The 12834-nt window shown below is 45.5% G+C and overlaps 1 protein-coding gene across 4 annotated transcripts in view; it reads right to left on the minus strand.

Annotated features, from left to right (window-relative positions):
• Positions 1–12834, minus strand: part of SLC8A3 (solute carrier family 8 member A3) — a 145294-nt gene that overhangs the window by 36095 nt on the left and 96365 nt on the right. Inside the window, exon 1 of one of the 4 annotated variants that reach the window (XM_042990010.1) lies at positions 2139–2410. The exons of the other annotated variants lie outside the window; for them this stretch is intronic. The gene's annotated coding sequence lies outside the window, so the exon portion shown is untranslated. Of the gene's footprint in view, positions 1–2138; positions 2411–12834 lie in introns of those variants that run through there. 4 annotated transcript variants of the gene reach the window in all.

The raw sequence follows: 12834 nt of genomic DNA on the forward strand, positions 1-12834 counted from the left end.
GTCATCATTTTTACATGGATATGTTTGAGTTGTAGAATGAATCATCTGAGTTTCCATTATTTCTTATGGGGAAATTCACTTTGATATACAAGTGCTATGGATTATAAGCATGTTTCCAGAATGAATTATGCTCACAAACCAAGGTTTTACTGTATCTGGATTCAGGATGCAAGAGTTTTAGGACCTGGCAAATTACTTAGTCTCTATGAGTCTCGGTTTCCTTGTCTGAAGTGGATATGATAATAAAACCCACCTCATAAGGGTTTTGAGAGGATTGAGACAATGAAGTAAAGTTTGTAGCATGGAAACTGACACATAATAAGCAGTCAGAAATGTCGCTTAGTTTGGTGATGGTCTGTTGTTTAAGTAATAACTGGAGCGACCAGTAAAAGGATTACTCTTTCCCGGGGCACCTGGTGGCTCAGTTGGTTAAGAGTCTGACTCTTGATCTCAGCTTAGGTCATGATCTCACAGTTCGTGGGTTCAAGCCCCACATCAGGCTCTACGCTGCCAGCATGGAGCCTGCTTGGTATTCTCTCTCTCCCTCTCTCTCTCTCTTCCCCTCTCCTGCTCACGTGCTCTCTCTCAAAATAAATAAATGAACATTTAAAAAAATATTTTTAAAAAGGATTATTCCTTCCCTAGTCTCCAGGATAAGGTCAGAAGAGGGTGCAATGGTTGGAAGTTTGACAAGGGCAGGGCATTTTCAAACTCCATGGTTGGCCTGAAGAACAATTATAGACAAAGGAGAGGACTGGAGAGGACTCAGCATCCCCTCAATACCATTCGTCACTTCACATCACTGCATATTGATCTTAGCCTGTTTTAGGAAGGCTGTTCACAAACGGGGATCATCTCGCCCCAGCACCTGCCCTCCCCAGTGTTACTGAATGCCTTTCAGAGGGCAGCCTTGCCTACTATCCAACGCTTCTTTTTGTTCTCTCCTGGGGCTGAGGCTGTTCATTTACATATTTTTATCCCACCCCATATTTCATGAAGAGAGAGGGTCTTGTTCGAGTCCCCACAGGGGTTTGTGTGGAGGAAACAATGGTGCCAATCTGTCCTACTGAAGGCTCCTCAACCTTGGAGAAGTTCTCCACAAGAGGTCAGGTAAGCGGAGGAAGCGTTTCAATTCACTTCCACCTAGCCTGATCCTGGCTGTTCCTCTTGACGGCTAAGCCCCGCATCCACACCTTTTCTTTTCCCAGAGATGCAAGAATTTGACCTTGTAGTCCCAATCAGTGCCAATTTCTGAAGCCCCCACTCCAATGACTTCCCCTGATTGCCCTCCCTCACTCTGTTGGCCTGGCTGGCTGGCCCAGCCCAGCTTGGCAGTGGGAGAGAGTCTGCTTCCCTTTCACTGCACATCTGTTTTGCCTCCAAATGCCGCCTCTCAACCCTGTTCAGGGCTGGAAGGTTTGCCGTCAATACGCATTTCCAGCACAACACGTGCACCCTTCTGTCCCGGTGGTGGAAATAAAATGGGCTTGGGAAAGCCTGGCCTCACAGAGGCACAAGGACCAGCTGACAGGAGCCAGCCCAGAACACCTCTGGAACCCTCGGTTAAAGACACGTTTGTTTATACCGCACATCTGTGGGCAGCTGCCTTTCTGACGACATTCGGGGCACGAAACAGTCAGGCAGAGCCGTTCACCTGAAACAGAAGGCGGTGACACTCCGGGGTGATCAAAGAAAACATATCAACAGTGACAGTAATATAATACATTTAAGATTCTGCGTCTGCCTGGAGGGCCTTTCATCAAGGATTCCAAAGCACATTCTCCAGATCTTGCCCATTCATCTGTACGGCATCCCTGGGAAAGAGCTGGCAGGTAGGTAGGAGCACACACTATAAATAGAGTACCGTATCATTATCTTTGATGCGAATACTATGTATTTAGACAGCATTTCTCTGAAGAGCTAAAGGGCTCCACACACATTAGATTATCTAATTCTAACTCATTCATACGGCAGCCCCCACACTGGCTGCCTTGCAGGTAGTCTGGAAAAGCTCTGGATCCACAGACACTCACCACCTTGATCGCTTCTCCCTCCTCCCTCGCCCCTGCTTAATTCACAGGCACTTCCCAGCGCCGCTCCCGCTAACGCTCAGGAGCCAGTACCATAGCTTGACTCACCCTGTGTACGTGCCACACGCTTGGTCTTATGCCAGTGATGCCAAGGGCCGTAGGAAGAAGACGTGATACGTGTTCTTCCTGTGGGCTTTCATTCGGGTCCAGTTTGTTGAGTTTTGAAAGGCTCATTTGTACGGACTTCGTGATTACTATGAAGATACAAGTCAGGGAACAGGGGGCGCTGACCACACAGGCCCCCGGTCGAGGCTAAGCTACGAGGATAGCCCCCCTGTTCACCTTGAAAATGCACATCACCTTTAACACTGATCAAGAGGGAAAAAAAAACAAAGACAAAAACTGATCAAGAGGATTTTCTTCCGTTGTAAGAGCATCTATATTTCCCCTCCACTGATACCATCAGGGACGTGAGGTTCTTCGTTTACGTACTCGTTGTCCACATCACCGTCGTGAAGAATCAATCAAGCGTGTAATTATTGCCTCATTTGTCTTCCCCACTGTCCTAAGCAGTAGGAGGGCAGGGCGGTACTTGTTTTAAGTACAGGCGCGTAATAGAACTATTTGTTGAATGACTGAATGAGGGAATGAGTGACGGTGTGAATCCCAGCGAGCATTCTAATCATGCCCTTTGTTGTACTGGTTTCAGTTCCATTTTAGGGCATCATAAAGGCCTCCGCTCCCTCTCTGTGTCATCACGCACCTGGGAAATGCAGTCTCACCAACGCTTGATCCCCTCGGCCCTCAAGGAGACAGAGGGGCTGCTTGGGAAGAAACCAAATTATTTTCCCTCTCCTCTCTGTTCCCAACACACTCAGATGAATCTCACCTGGCCTCAGCTTGGTTATATGACTCTCTCAAAAAGCCCACTGTCCCCAGCAAGCTCTCCCACCTGCGCCTGTATATGTGGTGTGGTGGGGAAAACACATGACCTCTGGGGTCCCAGACACCGGAGTTAAAATCTTAGCTCTAATGCTTACAGCTGTGTGACCTTGGCCAAGTTCCTAATCTCTTTGAGTTTCTGTGTCTTCAGCAGTAACATGGAGATGATAACATCCACATCGGGTGGTGTGCAGGCTAAATGAGAAGACACAGCAGCAGGCTCAGTAAATCACTATTCCCTGCCCTTCTCTTCTATCCTCGACCCTTCCTTTGACTCATCCTCCCTCCTGGCTGCCACTCATCCCTTGGATGCTTCTAACTGTCACCCCTAAGGTTTTAGACTCCATGCTGGAAGTGTTGAGACTCAGACTATATTTAGATGCCTTAGCTCTTTTATCTTTTACACCACTGTGTTGCTATGGTGATGGCTGGGAGGGAAGGAGGAGGACAGCCTGAAAGGGAAGATGGAGCTCAGCCATGAAGATGGGTAGATCTGGCTGGGGACTGCTCCCAGTGAACTGGTGCTCTCCAAGGACGCTTACTGTGTATTCCATCATCAGGAAGTGCACAAGGAGACAGGAGGAGGCCCTGCCTAGTAAAGGTTCTTAAGAAAAGGGGAGAGAAAGAAGAATGACTATTGAAAATTGCTCGCTCTGCTGGCCCCGTCACAGCCTTAGCTTCTGGAGCCTTCCTCAAATGGTTTCTCTATCAAACAAGTCCAGAATCAGAAAATGGGTTTGGCAGGAGAATGGCATCATAATGTTACAGTTTGGAAGATGCTCAGACCAGACTCCTGCCCAAGAAGAAAGTCCCCTTTCTTGCTGCTGAATGTGGGGAAACTCTTGTCCCACTCAGCTCTGAAGAACTGGTGGAAGAAACAAAGAGATCAGTGGAGCCACATCACAGCACAGGATTGTCATGGATTCAATTCGTAGGGGGAACTAAAGTCACACAAGGGCAGAGAATGATTCTTTATCCATAATCAAAACTCTACATGCTCATTGGATTTGAATGTGAGCGTGGCAGGCTCTAAGCTGATGACAAAAACTTACACTGTAGAATAAGCCAGTTTTCATAAAGGTACTACTCACACATCATTTCACTGGATCCTAAAAATGGCCTGATGAAGTAGAATTATCTTTACATGAGGAAATGACACAGAGAGATTGGCAACCTGCCCAAGTCACACTTTTAATCACACAAGATTTTAACTCCGGTGTCTGGGACCCCAGAGGTCATGTGTTTTTCCCACCACACCACATATACAGGTGCAGGTGGGAGAGCTTGCTGGGGACAGTGGGCTTTTTGAGAAAGTCATATAACCAAGCTGAGGCCAGGTGAGATTCGTCTGAGTGTTGGGAACAGAGAGGAGAGGGAAAATATTTGGCTTCTTCCCAAGCAGCCCCTCGGTTTCCTTTGAGCTGGTAAATGGCAGAGCAGGGATTTGAATCCAGGCCACCTATGCTCCAAATCCAGTGTTCTTTCCATACCAATGAATATCACAAACAATTTCTTAAAGCTGAAGAAATTTGTGTCAAGAAGGAAGCCTACAGTGAAGTATAACTAAGCATAGCAGTCAAATCAGAGGTGCTGCTGTTGAAGTGGGGGGGTTCCTCTTGGACAACCTCTCCTCCCAGCCTCACATGCTGGGAGAGAAAGTTTCTCAGAGTGTAGTCATGGAAGCACCCATATTACAAACATCTGGGGTAACTGTTAAAGTACTAATTCCCAGAGCCCAATCCCAGATTCTGATTCAGTAGATCTGGGGATGATGCCTAGGAGACTACATTTGGACAAACATCCCAGGAGATTCTTATAAACACTAACTTAACTGGAGGTAGACTAGCAAACTCTTGAGCCAAAAAATTGGGAGATGGGACATAACTGTATGACCTCTTTCTCTTTTCCTATCTGATTTCGCAAGTGCATTTATAGCAGCCTAGCCTGAGGCATCTCAAAACAATCAGGCTGGACTGTTTTTTGGTTTCCAACTGCCCTTTGGGTCTCCGCCAGTTGCTAAGCCCTGGGCTCTAGACTACAAGCTGGTCATCAGGGTCCAGATGAAATCATAGCCATTGTCTGACCTTGGTGGGTCATCATTGTGCCTAACACAGCAGATATGCATCCAAAGAAGCTCTAGGTCAGGGTAGGAAGAATGGGTACCACACGCAAGAGCACACAAGTAATGTTTATCAGGTGAAAAGTCCCAAAGGAGCATGTGAGATTTGGACTAAAATATACTTATTGGCCAAGAGCAAAGTCTGGAAAAATATACAGGGATGTGAAAGCTCCCTCGATTTTTCACTCACTGAAGGGTTGAGAGAACTGTACAACAAAGGAAGGAAGTTCTAATGATGCAGCTGAAGGAGGAAGTCAAGATTAAGCTAAGGTTTTTAGCTTCCCTATGTTCTAAAGACCTAATGATGCCCCCCTCCCCTAAAAGTAATGGCTTCCTCTGCTCCAGACACTGTGCTTTACACAAATAAGTCATTTAATCCTTCCCAGTGTCCTATGAGGCACTATTAGAGTTTCTAGTTTGCAGGTGAGGAAACTGAAACTATTAGAAGTTAAGTAATTTTGCCCAAGGTTACTCAGCCATAAGTGACAGAACCAGGATTTGATCCCAGTGGTCTGATGCCAAGGCCTGTGAATACTCTTACCCAAAACTAGCCCATAAAATAAGTGTAAGTCCAATTAAGTTATCATGATGAGGGTTTTTTCAATCTCAAATTATTTCAATTTTTCCCCAATTTTGGGGCGGGGGGGATGATCCCTATTTAGCTGATATTTTTGAGGAATCCGGTACTGGGTAAGTGAAGGAATGTCTCCAAGAAGGTTATTTTCCCAATTTTCCCCCCTTTCGGCTTCCTGATCTTTCAGTAGATTGCATTTAAAAAAAATTTTTAATGTTTACTTACTTTTGAGAGAGAGAGACAAAGCACAAGTGGGGGAGGGGCAGGGAGAGACAGAGACACAGAATCCGAAGCAGGCTCAAGGCTCAGAGCTGTCAGCACAGAGCCCGACGTGGGGCTCGAACTCACAAACCGTGAGATCATGACCTGAGCCGAAGTCGGACACTCAACCGACTGAGCCACCCAGGTGGCCCAGCAGATTGCATTTTTAAAGCTGTCTTTTAAAAAATGTGTTTTAAAAAACCCCAACAACTAAGGACTACAATACATTTATTATGTAAGTCCTGCCTCTAAGGCAGAGCCACTGTCCCATCTGCCCCAGAAACTTTCCCCAGTGACTTGGCCCACACACCGCCTCCCATTTCTAGTTTGTAGCAACCACTTGGCATCCAACACCCACAACCTCTCTCTTCTCCCATCCTTACTGTCCTGTGAGCTCCATGGGGGCATGGCCAGGTTGTACATCTCTGTTCCTCTAGCGCTTGGTTACAGTGAGGTTAACTTGAGCCACTGAGCACTCATAAAGGAACAGGAAGTTGAACGAAGGGAAACCAAAATTGAAGGAGGCCAAGGAATTATGGGTACAAGGGGAGGTGAGAATGGGTAGCCTGAATTCACCCGCTTCCTGCGCAATTTTAATATAGGTGGAAACACTCTTGAATACATCTTTCCTTTCTCATTTGTATGATTCTCCGGGATCATAATCTCCTCTACTTATCACTTGTCCTGGGGTTAAGAAGGGATAAGTAGGAGAGAAAGGAGGATAAGGACTGAAGGAGACATGACCTAAACTTAAATCATGATCCCAGCTTATGATCCAAAGGAAGTTGGCTGATTCTAGTTTTAAAGCACTCCTAAATTCATTCGGCAGCTAATGGACATTTAGGCTCTTTCCATAATTTGGCTATTGTTGAAAGTGTTGCTATAAACATTGGGGGTACATGTGCCCCTAGGCATCAGCACTCCTGTATCCCTGGGTAAATTCCTAGCAGCGTTATTGCTGGGTCGTAGGGTAATTCTATTTTTAATTTCTCGAGGAACCTCCACACTGTTTTCCAGAGCGGCTGCACGAGTTTGCATTCCCACCAACAGTGCAAGAGGCTTCCCGTTTCTCCACATCCTCGCCAGCATCCGTGTTGTACGGAAACCATTTTGTCAATACATTATATTTAAAAAAATAAATAAAATAAAGCACTCCTAAATTCAGATGCAACATGACTGGTTTCTACTGTGCCATTTTGGAAACTGACCTGGTTCCTCACCCCAGCGTGTCCCTCAGATTCTGGCCACATACGTACAGTAATTCATTTTTTTCAAGAATTCATCCCTCAGGCATGTGGCCCTCTGCTTGAGATTTCTTCTCTCTGGATAGCCCTTCACAGTTTATGAAATGCTCTTTCATGTATGACCATTCAAGAGTTTCCCAACTACCCTGTGGGGTAGGCAGGGCAGTTATCAGGGACCGCACCCTGCTTACTGCTGAAAATGGAATTGTGGGGTTAGTTTGGGTCTATTTCCTCTCTCCCAAAGGAAAACGAAATCCTATTAGAAAGGCAGCTGGCGAATGTCTTAATTTGGGGAGAAAGAAGAGAAAGAGATGAGCCAAAGTTAGTGATAATACCAGACAGCAGACAACTGACCATGTTTTGCATTCCTAGCTGCCTAAGTACCAACTTCCAACACAGGAAGAGTAAGGAAGGAATGCCACTAATTCTTTGCATTTGCACTGGGTGCTTCTGTTTACAGAGTTATTTCATTTTATCCTCACAACAACCTAGTGACATCTGTGTAGTTACCACCACTCACCTTTGAGGGGTGTGGCAATTGAGACCAGGAAGAATGAAGGGATTTACCCGAGGTCACACAACTGGTAAATGGCACTGCTCGGATTAGGCTCACATCTTCAGATGACAAGCCAAGGATCTTTTCAATACTCTATTCTTCCTTCCTCCGAAGAGCTCTACCCAAGCCATACCTGGGGATTCTGAAGGTAACAGAAGCAGTGACAGCAGCACTGACAATTAGTCGCTGAATCGGTTTTAATTAAATGATTCTGAACAAGATCATCTCATCTTGGTTATTTTCCAAGATGGAGGTGGTATCCCACATGCTTAGGCATCTTCTTTATTTCACAAACTTCCCTGTCTTGCTTCCTACAAGTGGCTGTAAAGTTGCCTTTTTTTAACCATACCCTCCATTAAGAGTAGTTTCAATGCTTTTCGCTGCCAACTTTCTTGGGCTGGAGGATAGAAATCCTGTGGGTGGGTTGTTATCTTTTCTTTTCACCCTGTTGGTCATTATTCAGCCAAGCTTAACACATTTCTGCCTTTTCATTCCCCACCCCCCCCCACACACACACACACACTCTGTCTAGTCAAGTTTCTAAAAAAGCAAATTTGTCATTGAAGCCATCAGACAGAGCACTTAGCATTTTCCTCACATGCACACACTTTCAAAGTATTTTTCCATCTCTCTCCTGGGTTCAGTCTCTAGAGGAAATATGGTATCCGGGAGTGTGGCATTAAGAGGGTGGAACATGGAATATTTTCTGGAATTGCTAATGCCTCATTGGGATGCATCAAATATTCACGGAGGAAGACAAGAAATGGAGTTGGGGAGAGACATTAGGGACCCGCCTCAGGTCAGAAGCTGGACTGCGTGGTGTAAAGAGCCCTCGATCTCCAGAGTTCTAGAATTCTGTTTCCCAAATGACACTTGAAACATTTGAAATGGAAGACAAAGAACAGTGGACATGTTAGTACAGGGATGGAGGAAGAAGAGGCTTTGTAAGGTGGACAGTGGAAGGGAAGACATGACCAGACAAACTTGGGGTGGAGGAAATGGGGGAAAGTGAGGGCTTTCCTGGGCTCCAGAAACTTAGTCCATTTACATATGGCTATGAGCGTGTTATGGGCAAAGAGTGTGATAGGTGTTAGGGGCTGAAGGAGTTACGAGCATAAGTAAGACATTGTTTTTTAGCTCAAGGAGCTTGGCATGAAGCAGATCACAAATGTAGAGAAACCGGCCTAGAAGATCCGGCCAAATTCAGAGTTACGGATTCCTGTCTGTGGCCATTTCACCCAGGCTCTAATCTTAGGAAAGAGAATGGATTGGCACCCCATTTTCCATGCGTGAAATGAAACGTACAACCCATACACAAAACCATAGAGTAGTAGTAATAGTAACAATAACAATAACAACAACAACAACAATAATAATAATAATAATAAAACACATAAAAGCAGATTATAATTTTCTCTTTCTTTCCACCCACTCTCCTAGGCTCTTTTTGGTGTCGACACTGAAGAGGAAACACGGACCTGATTTCTCCTGCATAACGGTATTTGTAGTTTGTGTTGGTGACTATTTAGTGTGATGTCCCTGAGGCCCTTCTCTTAACTTTAACCTGCCCAACTCCTCACCTGCGTTGACCCACATTGACCGAATCCCTACAACAAGGCCAGTACTGTGTTGGACACCCAGGCAAGCATCATAATACGATGGTAGAGATAAATAACAAGAGTTCTTTGAGAATTCACAGTCGAATGGGGAAGGCAGACATGTAAGCAGATACTTACACTGCAAACTCAGTCTGATTACGAAACTGGGAAGGACTCTGAAGTTCCTATAGGTCTCAAGCCACACATCATTTCAGAGTAACACCTATTACTTACATATCATTTAATAGTTTCCAGGCATCGTCTCACATGCCTTACATGTGCTGACTTAACAAATCTCCACAATCCAACCAGGTAGAAACTATTATTTTATTCACTATCCTTTCAGAGATGAAATAATGGAGGCACAGGGCAGTTAAGCCACTTGCCTAAGGTTGCACAGCTAATAATGACAGAGACGGAATTTGGACTGAGATAGCCTAGCTCCACAGTCCCTTAACCACCATACCATACTGATGAGATCATAAAAGTTGCTCTCCAGTGAGACAGAAGGAGATAGTGGCCTCTGTCATCTGCTATCACCTTTGGGTTTCTCTGGCTTCTTTTCAACCAACATTTATCGAACATTCCTGATGTGCCAGGCACCATGCTAAGTGCTTTCAACACATCTCACTTAACCCTCATTACAACCGAGTGAGGCAGGTGCTAACACTATGCCTTGTCACAGACTGAACGTTTATAGGTCTCCCCCCAACCCCCGCAAAATTCTGGAGTTTCAAGAACAGTAAGGTAAGATCTTCCAGTTTCCTTGGCTTAAGACCAGCCACACCACATTCTTCACTCTGGGAATGTGTTTGTATCCACGTCTTGCTGAGACTGACTCAGAATGCAAAACCCAGGCCCCCTACTCCACAGAGCCAGTGCTGAGTTAGGAGAGCTGGAGTCCCTTGTGGTCCCCAAGGTCCTGAGTGACTGGAGCCTGGGGCTGCTGCTGCTGTCACCTTCCACAGGTGCCCACCGTCCAATGCACAGGCCTCACCGACCATCTTTGATCATTATTTAAGAAAACAAAAATTCTCCAAGGATCGCTAGCCACCTAACAAGTTTTTAAAGCCATTACAATTGCCCAAGGGGAAAAATGATTCAGGATCATTCCTATCTCCACATGTCCTGGCCAAAGTCCAAGCTAGAGTATTATTAGGATAACCGTCATAAAAATGAGAAAAGGAAGATAGTTTAATAAAGAATAAGGAGCCGGCAGACAGGCAGATGGTACTCTGAAGGAGTATTGCCTTCCTAAGAAGGCTCTTGGGTTGCTGTGCAACTCCCGTTCATCTCTTGAAACTTCCTGGACCACTGGCTGCGGGTGCAGGATATCTACTGATGGCCCAGCAGTCACGTAAATGCTGTCCATCAATGGCCATAGGGGCTTGTGTCCAACAGGTTCAGGCACTTGCCACTTGATCTCATTTATCTTCACTTTTTTTTTATTGCTTTGCTCTAAAAAAATATATATATATATATATCCTGAGTGCTACAATCTCCTCTCTTTCCCGTCTTAAGCAGCTACTCTTTATCAAATACTCAATTCCATTTTCTGGGTGCACAGAAAAATCACTTGAGCTGCCATTCACACTTTTGGCTCTTAAGGCAAATCAAACAAATTCAAAACAATTGCTACAAGAGCTAAAAGGCAAAAATAATTCAGCACCAACTTTTACACGCTTTGGCTTCATGGAACTTGAGCTCCATGTGCTATCCGTCATCCCCACTTTATACAAGAAACACAAGGGTCAGAACTTTGCAACCCGTGCGATTTCCAAGTGGGAAATTAACCAACCAGTCTTCCAAATATTCATGGTTCATCTACATTTGCAGGGAAGTGTGCTGGAAGCTGACAGAGTATAAGTCAGATTTTGTGCTCACCAAGAGTTTACGGTATATATAGTACTTGATAGTTATAGAACAGCTACTGCAGGAAATGTGCAAGCAGTGCGGAGAAGGCTCACTTGGCAGGTATGAAAATGTTCTTGGAGAACTACCCTACGACCCAGAAATTGCACCACTAGGTATTTATCCAAGGGATACAGGGGTGCTGTTTCGAAGGGACACATGCACCCCCATGTTTATAGCAGCACTATCAACAATAGCCAAAGTATGGAAAGAGCCCAAATATCCATCGATGGATGAATGGATAAAGAAGATGTGGTACATATCACAATGGAGTATCACTCGGCAATCAAAAAGAATGAAATCTTGCCATTTGCAACTACGTGGATGGAACTGGAGGGTATCATGCTAAGTGAAATTAGTCAGAGGAAGACAAAAATCATATGACTTCCCTCATATGAGGACTTTAAGAGACAAAACAGATGAACATAAGGGAAGGGAAACAAAAATAATATAAAATCAGGGAGGGGGACAAAACAGAAGAGACTCATAAATATGGAGAACAAACTGAAGGTTACCGGAGGGGTTGTGGGAGGGGGGATGGGCTAAACGGGTAGAGGGCACTATAGGGAACCTACTCCTGAAATCATTGTTGCACTATATGCTAATTTGGATGTAAATTTAAAGCATAAAATTAAAAAAAAAATTTTTTTTAATGTCCTTGGAAGAGCTGGGATGGAGCTGCTCGTTAGAAATACATATGATTCCTGGGGCGCCTGGGTGGCTCAGTCGGTTAAGCGTCCGACTTCAACTCAGGTCACGATCTCGTGGTCTGTGGGTTCGAGCCCCGCATCGGGCTCTGGGCTGATGGCTCGGAGCCTGGAGCCTGTTTCCGATTCTGTGTCTCCCTCTCTCTCTGCCCCTCCCCCGTTCATGCTCTGTCTCTCTCTGTCTCAAAAATAAATAAACGTTAAAAAAAAAAGAAAAGAAAAGAAATACATATGATTCGGGTAGATGAAGTGAAGAAAAAACAAACAGTGTGGCATTCAAAGAGGAAAATGCAAAGTGCATCCAGCAGGCCATGTGGCCAGAGCACAAAGGTTGTGGGAGCCAGTAAGTAATGGCTTATACATCCGGTTGGTGATATTCAGCAGTCCCTTCGGAATCGAATCCGTGTGGGCTTGTTTTCTGGGGAAGCCAGTGCCTACCACCTCCTATGGCTACTGCCCTTTCTTTCCCAAGGGCTGCCTGAGAGGCGCAAACACTCAGAGCTGCATCAGCTGGGATAATTCCGTCCTCCCTGCCGCCCTCACGTAGTGGTTCCTTCCCCAGCAGGGCCACAAACCCCTTTCCTGCTGTTTCTCCCTCCTGTTTGCTGATATGTGGGTCACTTGCCTTAACATTGAAGACCTTGGTACCTGGCTCACAATCTTCCCGCCGGCATCCTGGCCGATGGTAGTGGCCCCCCAAAATGACTAATCCAAAAATCCTTGCCCCTCGACCCACGGACCTTGTCATCTTTAATGACCTTCACCACTACTTCAGCCACCCACTCTCAAGCCTAGGCCCTGAGCTTTTTCTCATCCTCTAGAATTGCTCCGTCTCTGGAAGAACGCGTTCACCCACCCCAAAGCTGAACTTACCATCTTCTTTACCAAAGCC

The sequence above is a fragment of the Panthera tigris genome, chromosome B3 (assembly GCF_018350195.1).
Source record: "Panthera tigris isolate Pti1 chromosome B3, P.tigris_Pti1_mat1.1, whole genome shotgun sequence".
NCBI classification, from domain to species: Eukaryota; Metazoa; Chordata; class Mammalia; order Carnivora; family Felidae; genus Panthera; species Panthera tigris.